General features: G+C 43.9%; 1 protein-coding gene across 1 annotated transcript in view; it reads right to left on the bottom strand.

The window, feature by feature from the left end:
- The window catches only part of LOC145354481 (VPS10 domain-containing receptor SorCS3-like), a 1074210-nt gene that overhangs the window by 10383 nt on the left and 1049979 nt on the right, over nucleotides 1-13848 (bottom strand). The window lies entirely within an intron of this gene.

Consider the following 13848-nt stretch of genomic DNA (forward strand, 5'->3'; position numbering starts at 1 on the left):
AGATCATTAATAAAAATTACAAACAACAGTGGCCCCAAAACAGATCCCTGAGGCACACCACTCGTAACTGTACTCCATGATGAATATTTACCATCCACCACCACCCTCTGTCTCCTATCTGATAGCCAATTCCTGATCCAACTTCCTAGATTACCCACAATCCCATACATCTGCATTTTCTGCAGAAGCCTACCATGGTGAACCTTATCGAACGCCTTACTAAAATCCATGTATACCACGTCAACTGCCTTACCCCCATCCACCTCTTTGGTCACCTTCTCAAAAAACTCAATAAGGTTAGTAAGGCACGACCTACCCGCTACAAAACCATGTTGACTATTTCTAATCAATTCATTACACTCCAAATAACTATAAATCCTATCCCTAATAATTTTTTCTAAAACCTTGCCCACAACAGAAGTAAGACTCACCGGTCTATAATTCCCGGCAAAGTCTCTGTTCCCCTTCTTAAACAATGGGACAACATTCGCTATCCTCCAATCCTCCGGGACTACACCAGAGACCAATGACGACCTGAAGATCTGAGCCAGAGGCTCTGCAATCACCTCTCTAGCCTCCCAGAGAATCCTAGGGTAGATCCCATCCGGACCAGGGGACTTATCTATTTTCAGCCCCTCAAGAATTTCCAGCACATCCTCTTTATCAACCGTAATACTGTCTATTTTACACCCCTGCAACCCAATGTCCTCCTCAGCTATATTCATGTCCCCCTGCGTGAACACCGAAGAGAAATATTGGTTCAATACTTCTCCAATCTCCTCCGGTTCCACACACAACTTCCCCCTGCTGTCTGTAACTGGCCCTAATCTTGCCCTGACCAACCTTCTGTTCTTGACATACCTATAGAACGCCTTAGGATTCTCCTTAATCCTATCAGCCAAAGTCTTCTCATGTCCTCTTTTAGCCCTTCTCAACTCACTCTTCAACTCCCTCCTAGCCAATCTAAAGCTTTCTAGTGCACTATCTGAGCCCTCCAATCTCATCCTAACATAAGCCTCCTTTTTCTTTTTAACCATCGACTCAACTCTTTTAGTGCACCACGGTTCCCTAGATCTACCAAATCCACCATGCCTGACAGGGACATACCTATCAAGGACTCGCAGTAGCTGCTCCTTGAAAAAACTCCACATTTCAGACGTTCCCAGTCCCTGTAATCCCCTAATCCAATCCATGCTTCCTAATTCACTCCTGATAGCCTCATAATCGCCCTTACCCCAGCTAAAATTGCTGACCCGAGGTTCATGCCTATCTCTTCCCATCACTAAGGTGAACGTAACCGAATTGTGGTCACTATCACCAAAATGCACACCAACTTCCAAGTCTAGCACCTGGTCTGGCTCATTTCCCAGCACCAAATCCAATATAGCCTCACCTCTAGTTGGCCTGTCTACATACTGAGACAAAAAACCTTCCTGCACGCTTTGTACAAACACTGACCCCTCTAGCGAGCTAGAACTATAGCAACTCCAATCAATATTCGTAAAGTTAAAGTCCCCCATAACAATTACCCTATTACTTTCACTCCTAACCAGGATTGTCTCCGCAATCCTTTCCTCAACCTCTCTAGAACTTTTAGGAGGTCTATAAAAGACTCCCAACAGGGTGACCTCTCCTCTCCTATTTCTAATCTCCGCCCATACTACCTCAACTGACAAGTCCTCATCAAACTTTCTCTCCGACACTGTGATACAGTCCTTGACTAGCAATGCTACCCCACCCCCCCTTCTACCTTCTTCTCTACTCCGACTAAAGCATTTGTACCCCGGAACCTGCAACATCCATTCCTGACCCTGCTCTATCCAAGTCTCAGAAATGGCCACAACATCAAAGTCCCAGGTACTGATCCACGCTGCAAGTTCATCCACTTTATTGCGAATACTCCTCGCATTAAAGTACACGCATTTCAAACCCTGCTCCGCCCCACCCCCACTATGCCGTGCCTTGCATTCCCCAACTATGCCCCCCTCACTTTCACCCCCTTTCCTCACTATCCCTCCCCCCCTCCGAATCAGTTTAAACCTTCCTGCATCGCTTTTGCAAATTTACCCCCCAGGATATTGATTCCCCTCTGGTTCAGGTGTAGACCATCCCTCTTATAGAGGTCCCACCTTCCCCAGAATGAGCCCCAATTGCTCAAGTACCTGAACCCCTCCCTCCTGCACCATCCCCTCAGCCACGAGTTCAAACTTTCCCTCTCCCTATTCCTCTCTAATCTATCCCGTGGCACAGGCAAGAGTCCAGATATAACTACTCTTTCTGACTTCGCCTTGAGTTTCCACCCCAACTCCATAAATCTTTGCTTAATATCCCCTTCCCTTAATCTCCCTATGTCATGTGTCCCCACATGAACTATAACTTGGGGTTGATCTCCCTCTCCCCTAAGAGTCCTGAATACTCTGTCCGATACATCCTGGACCCCAGCCCCTGGTAGGCAACACACCAGCCCAGAGTCCCTACCCTTACCTCCAACTCTCCTATCCGTCCCCATAACTGTGGAGTCCCCAATCACGAGGCCCAATCTCTTACCCCTAACCACCTGAGGCTTGCCAATAGGCTCACCCCCAGAGACCTGCTCCCTTTGGCTATCCCCAGTTGATTTCTCCTCAACTGTAGCCTCCAGGACCGAAAACCTATTTTGGAGGGGAACAGCCCCAGGGGATTGTCCCCCCAACTGCTTTTTGCCCCTCTTCCTGGCAGTGACCCAAGACTTATTCCTAGGAGTGACTATCTCCTTATAACTCCTTTCTATGTCCTGCTCCACTTCCCGAATTATACGGAGCTCCTCTAATTCCCCTTCCAGCTCCTTTACACGCTCCTCCAGAAACTGCAATCTAACACACTTCCCACAAGTAAAATCACCTGAAACACTGTGGGAGTCCCTCACTACATACATCCCACAGGAGATGCAGCTTACAGCCTGAACTGCCATCCCTGAATCAATTACCAGCAGAAAAGTAAAAATATATAAAAAAAAACTTCCCTCACACTTATAATTAGGTTAGAGGAGGTGGAAGGGTGGGATTCTCTACCAGTGTAGAGAATCGGGTATCCTCTCTGCACTAATTTATAGTGTTAGGGGCACGAGAAAAAAAAACTACAACTACCTGTAAGCGTCCTAGTGACGACTTCCGGTTTCTAACTAATTTAAAAAAAACCGCCGAAACTCGCGACTTAGCACTAAAAATAAAAAGTTAAACGGAATAAACAGAAAAATATACCTTGTTTTTGCCTCCTCGCACGCCCAAAAATCGCTGCCTCTCGACTCTGCTCCACAGGAACAATGAGGCCGAGACACGGAGGTAGGTGCTTTTAAACCCGAAAAAAAAAACTACAACTACCGGTAAGCGTCCTAGTGACGACTTCCGGTTTCTAACTAATTTAAAAAAAAACCGCCGAAACTCGCGACTTAGCACTAAAAATAAAAAGTTAAACGGAATAAACAGAAAAATATACCTTGTTTTTGCCTCCTCGCACGCCCAAAAATCGCTGCCTCTCGACTCTGCTCCACAGGAACAATGAGGCCGAGACACGGAGGTAGGTGCTTTTAAACCCGAAAAAAAAACTACAACTACCGGTAAGATTTGGAGAAAAATGTACATGGTCCCATTCGTAAATTAGCAGATGATGCACAAATTGAGAGAGTAGGGAATAGTGAAGAGGCTTTTCACAAGATACAGCAGGATATAAATCGGCTGGAGACCTGGGCTGAAAAATGGCAGATGGGGTTTAACCCGGACAAATGTGAGGTGATGCGATTTGGAAGGTCTACTGCAGAAGGAAAATATACAGTAAATGGTAGAGCTCTTAGAAATGTTAGCACACAGAAAGATCCAGACATGTAGATCCGCAGTTCCCTAAAGGTGGCAACTCAGATGGACAAAGTAGTCAAGAAGGCATATGACTTGCTGGCTTCATTGGTCAGAGCATTGAGTATAGGAATTGGAAAATCATATTGCAGCTGTATAAGACTTTGGTTAGGCTGCATTTGGAGTATTGTATACAATTCCGGTCATCACATTACTGGAAGGATGTTGACGCTTTGGAAAGGGTGCAGAAGAGATTTACCAGAATGTTGCATGGTTTGGCGGATATGGACTACGAAGAAAGATTGAACAAATTTGGATTGTTTTCATTGGAGCATCGGAAGATGACGGGGACCTTATAGAAGTTTACAAGATTATGACAGATTCGGATAGAGTGGATAGTCAGAGTCTTTTTCCCAGGAATGAAGGATCAATTACTCGGGGGTATAGGTTGAAGGTGAGAGGAGGAAAGTTTAAAAAAGATGTAAGGGGCAAGTTTTTCCACACAGAGAGTGGTGAATGCCTGGAACACGCTGCTGACATCTGGATAAATACATGAAGAGGCAGGAAATAGAGGGATATGGACCATCAAATCATAGAGACCTTACAGTGCAGAAAGAGGCCATTTGGCCCACCGAGTCTGCACCGACCACAATCTCACCCAGGTCCTATTCCCGTATCCCTACATATTTTACCCACTAATCCCTCCGACCTACACATCTCAGGAAAGTAAGGGACAATTTTGACCTGGCCAATCAACCTAACCCGTACATCTTTGGACTGTGGGAGGAAACCAGAGCACCGGGAGAAAACCCACACAGACACGAGGAGAATGTGCAAAGTCCACATAGACAGTGACCCAAGCCGGGAATCGAACCCAAGTCCCCGGAGCAGTGCAGCAGCAGTGCTAACCACTGTGCTACTGTGCCGACCATATAGAAGCAAGAAAATATTAGATTAGCGAGGCATCTGTGTCGGCACAAACTTGGTGGGCTGAAGGGCCTGTTTCTGGACTGTACTGTTCTTTGTACTTTGTGTCTGGCTTTTGCTGAATAACATCTGGAATCCATTCGGCATTGAGTGTTGCTTTGTCTGAGATCAGAAATATTTATCTGTAATATAGGTGGAGGATTATGATGTGCAGAATGTCAAAGACATGGATGGCCATTCAACTGTGTTGCAAAAATCTGATACAGATTGATCTAGAACTCCTGATCTCTTCAGATGGGAGGAGGCATCAAGAATGAAGCAAGCATCAATGGCAGCAACAACAAAAAACATTTACGCCACAACCAGATTACAGAAATCCTTCTTTTCCCTTAGGCAGAGACCGTATTAAACAGCATTATCTCATTCCTCAGGCCCATGTGGGATTGCACTTGTCTCTTTCTGACTCCTTGAACACTATAAAAGGAAGCATCAAGAGATGGAGACAGAACCCATCCAGTCAACACAACAAACAGGGATCAATAAGGTTGGCTTTTTTTTGGTAGATAAACATATTAACACAATATTATTGTGTGAGCTCTCTGGTCATTGTATAGAAATGTGATATGTTTTAAACACATGTGGGAAAATGCTAATTCCACAGTACTTGCAGTTGCATGAGCATTAAATTTGTCAGCAGAGTATAATTCCCTCCCTGCTCCATAAACTCACGCTATAGTATTGATTCTAATAGATTAAGTGTTGGTCTCTTTTCAGACAAGAGGATCAGTGAGATCTTTGCTAGCAAAGGGTGAGTATTTTTGTCTTGCACACTCTCTTTCTAGTGGTAGGAATGAGCCTGATGCTGCGTTTCCCTGATCGTTGTTAGGGCGTCTGACCCTTTTGGTTGGCCGCTGAAGTTCCAGCTTTTCCACCAAGAGCCACTTTTGTGGTTTTTGTTTTCAGATTTCCTAGGTTACCCTCCGGATAATGAGCACGTTGTTCAGAGTCGAAATCTTACAGAGCAGGGAACCTGCACATTACATCGATGCCACCATTATTGCTGGTTTGATTCAATGTGCAAAGTTCATGATCTAGGTAGGTGGAGTATTCAAGTAAGAGTTTTTGTTTTGTTAGGTTTCTTTAAGATTCTGTTGCTTTGATCGCTTGGATGGTACAGAGACATCAACAGCTTAAACATTGACCCAACCGAGCTATATATTTGGATCCTTTGCTCCTGTTGTCCTTGTACTGACAAAATAAAGCTATCAAGGCAAGAAAATTAGACATACCCTTCACGATTTCATGCTTTGCATTGGTAAGAATCTGTATATTGGAGCTCTATACTATGCACATGATGTTTCTACTACCATCTAACCTTCAGGACTCTAATTCTGATATATGTACAGTTCACCACTCCAGTGACACAGAGAATAGAAAAGATTTGGATTTGTATAGTGCTTCTCACAACCTCAAAATATTGCAAAGTGCTTTGCGGCTATTTGAAGGACTTCTGAAGTGTTTTCCCCTATTGTAATTCCCTCTTCCCCTGGCAACTATCTGAGGCTGACCCAGACTGTTTGCAATGCTAGTGTCATATCTGATCGTGAGATCACACATTCACATTATCACTGGTTAATTCCACCTCCATAATATCTCCCAGCTCTGTATCTGTCTCAGTTGCAGCCTCATCTATGTCTTACTACTTGTCTCTAGACTTGGGTATTCCAGTGTACTCCCATCTGACGTTCCATGCCCCGAAAATTTGATGTCATCCAAAACTCAGCTTCCTGCACCACATCTCACACCAAGTTCCATTCATTTACCGACCCTGTGCTTGCTGATCCGATCCCAGTTAAACCAACATGTCGATTTCAAAATTCTCATCCTTCATGTCTTCAAATCCCCCTATGGTCTCATCTCTCCCTATCCAGCTAGTCTTTTTACAACTGTCTTGAGGTGTCTGTGTTCCCCTAATTCTGGCTTCTTGAGCGTTCTCCATGTTACTCCACTGTAGGTGGCTGTGCCTTCAGTAACCAAAGTTCTCACGCTCACTCCCTGAACGTCTCCATCTCTCCACCTCATTTTCCCCCTTTAAGGCTTGTCCTCAAACCTACATCTCTTCGACAAAGTGGTAGACCAAGTGCTTTGTGACATTTTATTAAGTTTAAGGAGCTGTAGAAACACAAGTTGTTGTTGGGATGTGTTGGATGGCATAAAGTTTATTTGTATTGCAACATGTGGAGACTTTAGTAGGTAGATGCCTATGTCCCTGCTTCTCATAACCCCATTGTTCACCGTCCTGATTCAATATTGTACACCATGCAGTGTCCCATCAGGCACACTGAAGGTGACCAGCGCATGGCCTTTGATAGGTGAATTGATTGTTTAAGTTTATTTATTAGTGTCACAAGTAGGCTTACATTAACACTGCAATGAAGTTACTCTGAAAATTCCCTAGCTGCCACACTCTGGTGCCTGTTCAGGTACACTGAGGGAGAATTTACCATGGCCAATGCACCTAACCAGACTTGAGGCAGGAAACCGGAGCGCTCGGCGGAAACCACACACAGACACAGAGTGTGCAGGCTGCACACAGACAGTGACCCAAGCCGGGAATCGAACCCAGCTCCCTGGGGCTGTGAGGCAGCAGTGCTAACCACTGTGCTGTGATGGTTCCAATCATAATGACTTCTACCAACATGGCTTTAGAAACTGGGGTTGGAATTTCCTGTCCTCTTTACGATGGAGATGCACTACCTCGCCTAACGTGATAAGCACAGGTGAGTGGTTTCTGATTCCACAAATACGATGATGAGAATTTCTGAGCAATTTGTTGTCTCTTATAAATCTGCTTCAGTTAGGTACAGACTTGAAATGAATTTCAAATCAGCTCATGAAAGTCAAATGTGAAGAACACACAACTGCAAAAGATACAGGGGGATAATCACCATTAGTAATATTATACACGCACGCTCACATAGCCTCCTCTATCATTCAATAGATAGCCCAAATAGTGATTTGACCAGTTTTAGTGTTTAAAGATAAGCCACCCCTAGCTTTTATTGAAAGTTTTTCACACTTGAGTTTCTACATTTGTTGACAGGCTTGTATATGATCCCTGTTGTTACTGATTATATTTTAAATAGTAGCAGCACAGTGATACTGTGGTTAGCAACTGCTGCCTCACAGGGCCAGGAACCCAGATTTGATTCCTGCTTGGGTCACTGTCTGTGGGGTGTCTGCACGCTCTCTCCAAGCTCCACAAGCTCTCGGTGCGCTGCTCTTTCATCGGGGGAGTGGAGAGATTGGTTTCACAAACACAGCATGTGAAAATCCACCCATCTTTTGTACTGCTGTTTTAAAGTTTAAAGTTTATTTACTGGTGTTACAAGTAGGCTTACATTAACACTGCAGTAAAGTTACTGTGGAAATCCCCTGGCTGCCACACTTTGGTGCCTGTTTGGGTACTCTGAGGAAGAATTTAGCATGGCCAACGCACCTAATCAGCACGTCTTTCAGACTGTGGTAGGAAACTAGAGTACCCAGAGGAAACCCATGCAGACATGAGGAGAACATGCAGACTCCACACAGTCACCCAAACTGGGAATTGAATCCAGATCCCTGACGCTGTGAGGAAGCATAGCTAATCATTGTACCAGTGAGCTGCTCCGCTGTGAAACACCATGCAATGTTTTCCTTACATAAAGGTGCTGTACAAAGGCAAATTACTGTTGTAAAGGTATAAATTAGGAAGTAAGAGACAATTTGTACTTACAAAAGAAAGTGGAGATAAAGGATTATTTCTATAAGTGGTTATTGAAACCAAGTTCATCACAGTATTTAAGGAGCAAATCTTTAAATAAAAAAAATCAGGGAAAGACCAAGAAAACTGGGATTGTAGTGGATACATCCTGAAGAGGGACTCAGGCTAGCAGGCACAATGGGCTAAATGGCTTAGTTTGGTATTCTGATGATAGATATCTATGACCTCTGGGACCAATGTGATGTAGTGAGGAAATGCTAGTGAGCTTTGACATTCACACATCTGAATAATGATTCCATTATTCTTTGGCCATTTTAGTTCTGGGCTTCTGACTCCTAGGGACTCTCAGGCCTGATACCACAATGGCTGAGATTGGGGCAAACCCAAAACACCCCACTTACCCAAAATGCCCCACTTACCTGACTCTCCTGTAAGTCAGGATTTTTAATCCTGTCCGGCAAATACCTTTAGAATCAACTTCAACAACTTGGTAATCACAGTCGTAATAGAGAAGTTGCTTTTAGTATTCACTTTATGAAAGACTCTCACAACCTCAGAATGTCCCATTGCATTTGGGTGACAACTTTGGAAGTGTTTTGTTTCTTTGTAGGAAACATGGCAACCAAATGGTGTACAGAAAGATCCCATAAACAGCTGTAGTGATTAGACAGTCTGTTTTAGTGATATTGATTGAGGGATAAGGACTCGTCCAAGCAGTGGAGGGAACTTCCTCTTCTCTTCTCCAAGTGAGTTCCAAAAGATCTTTCACATCCATCTTTAAAGGTGGAGAGGACCTCAGTTTAATGTCTCACCGGTAAGCTGGTAGCACCCACATTGCATTTTTCCTGCAATACCGCACTGCAAGTATCAGGCTCAACTTTGTACTCAAGTCTCTGAAGTGGGACTCGAACCTACGGCTGTTTGATTCAACAGCTGTGAACTTTGCCCACTGTACCAGGGCCTTGGAGGACAGGTAAACTTTACCAATTCAGAAATATGAATAATGCAAATTTACTAAGCCATATTAGATTAGAAAATGAGTGGAATTGGACAGAGAGGAAAAATATCAACATTTTTTACAATCATCAATTCCCCTGTTGGCAATGGTTAAAAAGTGGGTGGGGGCAGTATTGAATTGGCGGAGAGGGGACTTATTTTTCTTGGAAGCCTCAGATAATTCCCCTCCAAATATTTGTTGCTACAGGCGACAGATTTTCACAAACACATGTACACATGCCAACACAGACACGCACACATACATGGCAACACACATGCCATCATAGATGCCAAAGTGCACACACACACACACACACACATCAATACGTATACACACATGGCAACACATATGCCAATGCAGATGCCAACACAAACACATACGTCAACAGACACACCAACACATACAGAAAGACAATGAGGGTAAAACCACAAAATGATATAATCTTTTTGTGGGACATAGTGGCAGAAAACATGTGTGATTTTTAAAACAAAATTCCGCCCCCCCCAAGATTCTGATGGCAAAATGATGCACATTGAAATAAAAATGTAGCTGCAACAAAATAAAGTGAAAAGATATTGGGGGTGGGAGAATGGCCCCAGAACTCACCAGGTGCACGCAATGGCCATTCCTCCCTTGCGGTCCCTCCAACATGGTGAATAAGGCTGCTCAGAGCACTGCAAGACATATTTACATTTCATTTGCCTGCAGCTTTCGCTCCGCCAGTAACATGACAATTTGCCACAGGGGCATCACTCGAGGCATTAACAGGAGCCTGACTTTGTCAGGCTTGTGCCACACTCTAATAAAACTGGACCTTTTTTATTTCTCTTCCATCCACGTTTTGGTTTAAAAGCACAAAACATTGAAATTCATGGTGAGGCGTCGTCTCCATATTGCCTCTGGGAGGACTATCAACTTTAGCAGTGCCACGTGTCAGCAGTCACAGTCAAGTCCTCAGGCTTTCGTCCACCGTTTTGGATTCAGTCAGGGTATTTGGGGCTGTAGAATGTGTATCAGTGGAATCACCACCTACCCCCCCCACCTCCAAAGAAATACACTGTCTTTTCTTCTTGTGCATTCGGCAACACATCAGTTAACTCAAGAAAAACATTAATAACTGAGGAAGGATCTGGAAAATTCAGAGCGACCACAGATTGCTGTCCAGACCTCATTGCAACCAGGAAATTCTTAAACATAAATGAGGAATCCATACTGACAATAAAATAGCTTTGGGAGGTTGCTGACAGAGCAGGGTTTCCATTCATTACAGATAACATTAACAAACCATGATTTCACAACTGGACGACCTGCATTACTCAAACCACTTAAGCTGTCAGAATGGGAGGTGTGACGTTTATTCATCAGACTGAATGTAATTCTGTCCAATATGTGGGTGCCCTCCACCAGCTGTGTCAAGTTACCTGACCTCTTGGCACCAACTGGGATTCTTGCTCCGGTATACAGTGTCATTTGGAAAATGCATAACCGCTGCGGGCATCGAGTTATGGACTGGATGTGATGCTTTCCCCGGCTGACTTTCATTTGGCTAGGTTGCTGCCTCAAGAGTGGCCAGACATCAGACCCCAGAAGGAATCAATTGCTTCAGGTAAGGAGCCAGGGAATTGGGGGTGAAATTTCAAAGAGAAAGTCATGCCTACCACCACTACTGTTGCTCCAGGAACATCAAGGAATCAGTTCACCCCTCGAATTTGTCCTATCATTCAATGACCTCACAGCTGATCTACAACCTACATCTTTATCCCCGCCTTTGCTCCATATCCCTTATTAACTTTGACGTGGAGATGCTGGTGTTGGTCCGGCACAGGCACAGTCTCACAACACCAAAGTCCAACAGGTTTATTTGGAATCATGAGCTTTTGGAGCGCTGCTCCTTCAGGTGAGTGAACGTTGGTTCCCAAACACCACATACATCGGCCAAGACACAACTGAAAGATAATTACAGATTAGAATGTGAAGAATGGTTAGAATGCAAGTCTTTACAGGTAATCAAATCTTTACAGGTACGAACAGTGTGCACGGAGAGGCGAATAATCACAGGTTAGAGAGACGTGAATTTTCTCAATCCAGGACAGTTAGGATTTTGCAAACCCAGACGGTATGGTGGGGGTTACAAGTAGTGTGACATGAACCCAAGATCCCAGTTGTGGCCATCCTCATGCACGCGGAACTTTCCAATCTGTAATTATCTTGCAATTGTGTCTTTGTCTATATATGCCATGTTTGTGAACCTACCTCCACCTATTGGAAGAAGGAGCAATGCTCTGGAAGCCCGTGATTCCAAATAAACCTGTTGGACTTTAATTGGGTGTTGTGAGACTTCTTACTTATTAACTTTGGTTAGGAAAGAAAAGCAATCAATCCCAGTTTTAAAATGCACTTGCTTTGGAATTAATTGTTGGCTGCAGAAGAGGGTTCCAAACTTCTACCGCCCCTCGATAGTCGGATTGTTTCACAACAATCCTGATACGATCTGACCTAAACAGACCTGAAAGCACAGTGGTTAACACTGCTGCCTCACAGCACCAGGGACCCAGGTTCGATTCCTGGCTTGGTCACTGACTGTGTGGAAATTGCATATTCTCCCCATGTCTGCATGGGTTTTCTCTGGGTGCTCCAGTTTCCTCCTGCAATCCGAAAGACATGCTAGTTAGGTGCATTGGCCATACTAAATTCTCCCTCAGTGTACCCGAACAGATGCCGGAGTATGGCGACTAGGGAATTTTCACAGTAACCTCACTGCAATGTTAATGTAAGCTTACATGTGACTAATAAATAAACTTTACTTTTAAAAAAGTTCTATTTCTAACTTTCAGATTATGATCTCTAATTCTAGAATCCCAAATTCACAGAAATATTTTCTCTAGCTATCCTTCCCGCACTAGCTTTGAGACTTCGATCAAATCTCCCTTTAACCTTGTAAATTCCAGGTGATCCATCCATTTATGCAATTTCCCATTGTAATTTAACCCTTGTTGTCTCGCTATCATTCAGTTCAATATACTTTGCATTCCCTCTAAGGTCCAATCTATCTTTCCTAAGATGTGATGCCCAGCATTGCTCACAGTATTCCAGGAGCAGAAGTGTCTAGTTGCCTATTGTTGGCTTTGCAAGCATTGAGATTGCCCAAGTGGTCCTTCCCACCCACCAGCTTGCCACCCTGCCCTGTCTGCCACCCCATCCTGCCTGCCACCCCACCCTGTCTGCCACCCCGTCCTATCTGATTCTTTACTAGGGCAACTTGCTCACCTTCACCCCCAACTGATGCTTTCAATTTTGACGTTGACAGAAGGAGATCAGTTAGGGATAAGTCCAGCGTGCCACCTTGCTCATATCTCTGAACAGATGAAAATGCTCAATCTCTGCATCCTTCATTATAGACTTCAGTAATTTCCCAATTACATATGTTAGGCTAACTGATCTGTAATTCCCTGGTTTCCCCCATTTCAGTCTTACCTTTCTTAAATAGTGGAATGAAACTCCTATTCTAAAAGAACAGTTTCCCCTTTGGATGGTTATAGTTGGGTCATCTGTAAAGTTCTCACCTACTTCCCTTAAAAATTCGATCCAGGAATTTTGTCATTATTTGGTGCCAATATTTCCATGGTTACTGTTGTTTAATTTACATTAATTTTGCTGAATTTAACTCAATACTGGTTTCTTTGGGATGTCCATCATGCTAAAGTTCAGCTGTGACGCAGCTCCTTCTGACTGTAAACATTGGCTCTATTCTCTCTCCACAGATGCTGTTAGACCTGATGAGATTTTCCAGCATTTTCCAACACCTGCAGTATTTTGCCTTTATGCTAAAGTCATCCTCTATGGTAAATACTGATGTCAGCACTGATGAACGTGTCGACATTTCCTTATTTTTATATGTTTATATTTGGCTATTAACATCTCTGTTGTCAATTTCCAGGGGGTCCTACTTGCTCCTGCGCACCCCCTTTTTCCTAATCACACTGATGTGAAGATGCTGGAGTGGGACTGGGGTGGGCACAGTAAGAGGTTTCACAACACCAGGTTAAAGTCCAATAGATTTATTTGGAATCACGAGCTTTCAAAGCACTGCTCCTTCATCACTTGAGGAAGGAGCAGCGCTCCGAAAGCTCGTGATTCTAAATAAACCTGTTGGACTTTAACCTGGTATTGTGAGATTTCTTACTGTGCCTAATAACATTGTACAGGTTAAAGAAGCTCTGATCTATGAATACATCTGTCTCAAATATTGTTGAGTCGTCACCTTGAAGCCTGAAGCTAAGTCCTGAAGCTATCATCACTGATTCACAGCGGAAACTTAATGCTGGAGCGGTGGA

This window comes from Carcharhinus amblyrhynchos, chromosome 17 (genome assembly GCF_965287045.1).
Source record: "Carcharhinus amblyrhynchos chromosome 17, sCarAmb.v2.hapA, whole genome shotgun sequence".
Classification (NCBI taxonomy): domain Eukaryota; kingdom Metazoa; phylum Chordata; class Chondrichthyes; order Carcharhiniformes; family Carcharhinidae; genus Carcharhinus; species Carcharhinus amblyrhynchos.